The sequence below is a fragment of the Podarcis vaucheri genome, assembly GCF_965113315.1.
Source record: "Podarcis vaucheri genome assembly, chromosome: 6".
NCBI classification, from domain to species: domain Eukaryota; kingdom Metazoa; phylum Chordata; class Lepidosauria; order Squamata; family Lacertidae; genus Podarcis; species Podarcis vaucheri.
Genome location: NC_138764.1, coordinates 29774110 through 29780109, shown reverse-complemented (window position 1 = coordinate 29780109; position 6000 = coordinate 29774110). Strand labels below are relative to the sequence as shown.

At 47.7% G+C, this 6000-nt stretch overlaps 1 protein-coding gene across 2 annotated transcripts in view; it reads left to right on the top strand.

The window, feature by feature from the left end:
• The first annotated feature begins 277 nt into the window (after positions 1 to 277).
• The window catches only part of LOC309535108 (putative ferric-chelate reductase 1), a 29583-nt gene continuing 23860 nt past the window's right edge, over positions 278 to 6000 (top strand). Inside the window, exon 1 of one of the 2 annotated variants that reach the window (XR_014221018.1) lies at positions 278 to 534. The gene's annotated coding sequence lies outside the window, so the exon portion shown is untranslated. The remainder of the gene's footprint in view (positions 535 to 6000) is intronic. The other variant, XM_082227904.1, reaches the window with a different exon arrangement.

The window sequence follows — 6000 nt, the reverse complement described above, 5'->3', positions numbered from 1 at the left end:
AGCAACATCTCGATTCCCTCCCTTTCTCTTCGCAACTAACTTGACCCACTGAACTCAAGGGGACCCAAGTTCAGCTGACGTCTGGATCCAACCCTTTATGTTTAATTAAAGTTTCCCGCGTGGCCGTGAAGATAAAGGCACCCCCGCCCGGCGCGCCTCATTGATAAGCGCGTGTTGCCGGGTCACAGCAATAAACAAAGCTCGGCGGGAAAGGCATTGGCCCACCTTGGCCAGCAGAGGGCCCGGGCGCGGTCTTAAAGCCAGGGAGGGGCGAGCGCAAAGGCTCCCCTTTGCATCCAGCAGTCAGGCAGGCGGCTCGTGCGCAGGATCCCAAGGCTGCGCTGCAAAGAAAGGTGAAGCGAAGGCGAGGAGGAGTGGCCGCAGCAGGAATATTCGGAATGCGCCTAAGTTTGCCACGCTTTCCGTCTTGAAAGGCTCCTGTGCCTTCAAGAAGCTGATTTCGAGGAAGAGGCATTGCTCGGCTGCATCTTTCACGTAGGAGGAGGTCCCGGGTTCATTCCTTGACATAGCCAGGTAGGGCTGGAGACTGAAATGTTGGAAAGCTTTGCATGCAGAACATCCCAGGTTCAGTCCAGGTTGGGCTGAGACAGAGACTCTGGCATGGACGTAGCCAAGGGGGTGGGGGGTAGAGAGGGGCAGCTGCCCCCCCCGTAAATCAATAATAGCTAACTGAGGTTCTCCCCCCCAAAAAAGGTCTGCTCCCCTAACAAAAGGCCTGCCCCCCCAAAATAAAAATTCTGGCTACGCCCATGGACTTTGGTCTGAAATTCTGAACAGCTGCTGCCGGTCAGTGTAGACCAGGGGTAGTCAACCTTTTTATACCTACCGCCCACTAATGCACCAGTGATCCAGTGATCTTTATAGGAGGAGAACATACGGTAGTTTCCTATATTCCTGATGTTCATTAGGTGAAGCTTTTCTGGTCAGTGCATTTTGGGTTGATGAAAACTGCACCTGTTGAATGGGCTGCCTGCCTCGCAACTCTTAGCTGTGCAGTTAATGGGATGTAGGAAGTGGGGAGCGAGACAGAGAATGAGAGGTATGTGTTGCACCCCTGGATGCAGTTTTACTGGCCTCTTCACTATATACCTATAGATTGCTGGCATGCGGAATTTGTTAGCTTTGCTCCTTTGAGCTCATGTGTTTGAAAATGCTGTGGGAACGAGGCTGAGCTGGGGCCTGTGGCTTTACACGTGCAAAAGGCATGGGAAATGTCATTCTGGGGAAATAACCTCTCACTTTTTCAGTTTGCCCATTGTACAGAATGGAAAGCACAAGAGCACAGTGGCTCGCTGCTTCGATCCTGGCAAGTGTGCTAGGTCTGTGCCTGCCCACTCATACAAAGCACGCTTCACCTATTTTAGTGTTGCATTTCTTCCAAGGTGGAGGAAATTGTGCCAAGCGGATGAAAGAAAGCAGTGGTTTATGCAATGCAAAGTCTAGAATTTGCTTCCACAGGAAATGGTAGTGATAGGCACTGAGTTGGATGGCTTTGAAAGGGTAAGGCTATTGGTGGCTACTAGCCACAATGACTTTGTTATGCCTCCACTGTTGAAGGTGGATGCCAAGTACAGGGAATCACAACTTGGGAGAGTGCATAGGCTCTTTTTATATTCTTAAAGGTGAATCCAGAACACCTTACAACCTCCAGTGCAGACACATCTATATTATGCTGCTCACCTCCCAGTTCTCCAGTCCTAATTTTGCTAATTTCATTACAGGTCAGTTTTGTGTGTTCTATTGTATTTGCCTAGCACCAAGCATTAAAGAACACAGCACTCTTTCAGGGGGAATAAATGGATGCTACCAGCACTCAAAGTAACTAAGGTTGCAATCCTATACACCAGGCACTTAGCCCTTGAGGTGCTGTGGGACTACAGCTTCCATCAGCCCAGCAAGCATGACCAATGGTCAGGAATACAGTGGTACCTTGGGTTAAGTCCTTAATTCGTTCCGGAGGTCCGTTCTTAACCTGAAGCACCACTTTAGCTAATGGGGCCTCCTCCTGCTGCTGCGCCGCCGGAGCACAATTTCTGTTCTCATCCTGAAGCAAAGTTCTTAACCCGAGGTACTATTTCTGGGTTAGCGGAGTCTGTAACCTGAAGCGTATGTAATCTGAAGCGTATGTAATCTGAGTTACCACTGTAATGAAAATTGCAGTCCAACAAAAACTGCAGAGCACAGTGTTGGTTACGCCTGCTGTACTTACTTGGGACTTCATTGTGGCCTACTTCAGAGTAGACACGTATAGGGTTAAACCACAGAGCCTAGGACTTGGCAATCAGAAGGTCGGCAGTTCGAATCCCCACGACGGGGTGAGCTCAGTCCCTGCTCCTGCCAACCTAGCAGTTTGAAAGCACGAAGTGCAAGTAGATAAATAGGTACCGCTCTGGCGGGAAGGTAACCGGCGTTTCCGTGCACTGCTCTGGTTCGCCAGAAGCGGCTTAGTCATGCTGGCCCCAAGACCCAGAAGCTGTACACCAGCTCCCTTGGCCAATAAAGCGAGATGAGCGCCACAACCCCAGAGTCGGTCACGACTGGACCTAATGGTCGGGGTCCCTTTACCTTTACCTTTAAGGGAGAGCAGAGATGTGGGGGGGTCAGTGCGATGTGGACACAGGGAATTGCAGATTGACTCCGCCGTTGTGCTTGCACCGCACTGACCTCGCCATTTCCCTGACTGGCGGCAGCAATCTCCACATTGGGAAGCCAAGCAAGTGACTTTGCCCTGCTCCTCCTGGCTGCCTACCCCTGGCCTCTGATGGTCAGTGTTGACAGTATTGAGCAGGACAGACCAGGATACTATGGATAGTTGTGAATAGTCATCCTTAGTTTAAAAATGCCAAACTTGAAAATTATTATTATTTCCCCTATTTCTCTCTTTGTCCCACCCTAACCTTCAGGTCCTTAATTTGCTCTCATATTTGTCTGAAGTTTCACTTTCATGTGTCAGAAATCAATAGGCAACAGAACCCTGTGGCAAAGTTCATTTTTAATTGGAAGAAAAATGGCTATTTATTTTAAAAGGCTGGATGGGTTACGTGAGATACGTGCAGCCGGGAGACTTTAGTGGTTTGGCTCTATTCCTGAAGTCTTAATCTCAGAAACAATGAAAAATGCTGAATGAATTGAAAGCTGATAAGTTTAAAAAGAGACCCGCCCACACGTACTTAAGAGCTGCGTGTGAGCTGCGGGTCGGTGCCTCTTATTGGTATGGGGCAGTGCGGTGATGATATGTTGATGGAGCCACTCTACTGGTGCACCCATGCAAGCCCCAACATCACCACCTTTGCACCAATCCTGGAATTCTGTGTAATGTGGTAATTTGCTAATATCTATGGCAGGCCTGGTGAGGAGTACCCAGAGACTATACAGGCTTCTAGACAGCAGACCTAACATGGTCAAGTGTCATTTACATTTTTCCAAAGGGGTAGCTGGCAACAAGCTTTTAAGAAATTTAGATTTTTTTCCTGGAAAAAGTAATAAATCCAGATTAAACGGGGGTGGAGTAGGGAAATACGGACTGACGTTTTGTGGCCGATGGCATCCTATGAATGCTGGGGGGGGGACCCCCAAAACAAATTACATGAGGACACCCATCACACAGCGCAGAACTGGCCCTGTTGCAGCTGCCATATTATACTCCTCCTTTAGTGTAAACCCTGGAACTCCCTGCCCATTGACCTCAACCATGTGCGCCTTCGCTGTATCTCCCTTTGGCACTTGCTAAAACCATTTTTGTTCAAGCAAGGCTATTCAGACATGTAGAAGCCGTCGTGTGTTTTATTTAATTCTAGCTTAATGCGGTTTTGAATTATTTTTAGTTTTAAATGCTTGATTTTCACTGTTTCTCACTCTTAGTTTTATTGTTTTATTGCCATCAAGTAGTATATAAATGTTGTGAAATAAAACAACCTCCTGGCCACCTCACCCTGCTCTGCTTTGGTGACCCAGCTGCTGGTGTCTCCCCACACAATGAGCAGTGTCTGCTTCCAGGACTCAGGGAAATGAATTGGGAGCTCCTGCCAACCCCGGCATCCGCCACCTGAGGCAGCTTCATCACTCCAAAAGCAGGACTGACCCTGGTGGTCTTAATGACAATGCATAGGACGTTCTCCCAGGTACAACAACTTTGCTGTTGGAGTAAGCAAATCAGTTAGTGCATTCTGTATTATTACCACCTCGTTGCCTGTTCGGCCCCACCCAGTGCATGTCAGCACAATAGCCAAAACAATTCATTGGCATGGTGGAAGGTTTGGATTTTTGGGCTCACTGTGTATTTCTTCTTGCACCCAGAGGCTTGTAAGTGTGCTGCTCTATGAATGAATGTGCTTGTTCCAGCTTGCTGAACAACTGCTCTGGTTTACAGTTGCTGCTGCTGTAATTCACCTTGTCTCTGGTATCAGTGGAACACCACATAAATAGCATTATTGCACCCCTGATCTCTTGACTGGTGACTGGGGGCGGCCACCAAGACCATATAACACCAGTCCTGAAAGACCTACATTGGCTCCCAGTATGTTTCCAAGCACAATTCAAAGTGTTGACCTCGGCCCAGTATACCTGAAGGAGTGTCTCCACCCCCATCGTTCAGCCCGGACACTGAAGTCCAGCTCCGAGGACCTTCTGGCGGTTCCCTCACTGCGAGAAGCTAAGCTACAGGGAACCAGGCAGAGGGCCTTCTCGGTAGTGGCGCCCGCCCTGTGGAATGCCTTCCCATCAGATGTCAAAGAAATAAACAACTACAGTGGTACCTCTGGTTACGTACTTAATTCATTCCGGAGGTCCGTACTTAACCTGAACCTGTTCTTAACCTGAAGCACCACTTTAGCTAATGGGGCCTCCCGCTGCTGCCGTGCCACCGCTGCGTGATTTCTGTTCTCATCCTGAAGCAAAGTTCTTAACCTGAGGTATTATTTTTGGGTTAGCGGAGTCTGTAACCTGAAGCGTATGTAACCCGAGGTACCACTGTACCTGACATTTAAAAGACATCTGAAGGCAGCCCTGTTCAGGGAAGTTTTTAATGTGTGACATTTTCATGTATTTTTAATCTTTGTTGGAAGCCGCCCAGAGTGGCTGGGGAAACTCTGCCAGATGGGCAGGGTACAAATAATAAATTATTATTACTATTACTTAACTTCACCTGCCAGGAATTTCCTTGGGTATTTGAGAAAACTGCAAGTCATCTTGAGTCATCCAAAGCTAATCAGTTTTAAAACTTTTAAAATATTAGGGGCAGAGGTTTAAGTACATGCCTAACTCCCCCACTGGAAACAACAATATAATTTTAGTACACTAACATTTTGATTTTATTTATTAAACGTATCTATGTCTCCATCTAATTTAAAAATGCCAGAGCAGTTTATAACAGAGTAAAAATGCCTAACTTTGACTGAATACATAGGCGTTTGCTGTCTGCATCTTCTGTCAGCATCTCCCTTGAGCCAGTGCCACCAACTGGACTCATACACTTCAGCCCGACTGGGCTAGGCGAGCTGGGTAGCACTTCCAGAGACCACCTTCTGCACAGGAACAGGTCAAAGTGCTGTGGACTCACAGCTTAGAGTTGCGAGCACCGGATTCACTCCAACAAGAAGACAGTCGTCGCACAGCAGAGTATAGCAGAGTATAGCAGAGCATAAACGACTCGGAGAGCAGCTCTGTAGAATATCTTCTTTATTCTAGCTACAACTATAATACACAACTATGTACAGAGCTAAATGAGGTCTAAGCAAAAATGCTGAACTGCACTGAGTGTCTGCAGCTGCTCTAAGCAGCAACCTTATCTATACATACGATCTCTCTCTAACACTCAGTCTCTCTCTCTTTGATGTGAGGCTGGAGTGGAATATGTAGGGAGCAGAAACTGCCCCCTCCTCTCTGGAGAATCAGCAGATCACATCAGCAGATTCTTGGATATGGGAGGAGTGAAATCTCCTCATCTTCATGGATGCAAAATATACGCTGTCTGAAGTAATG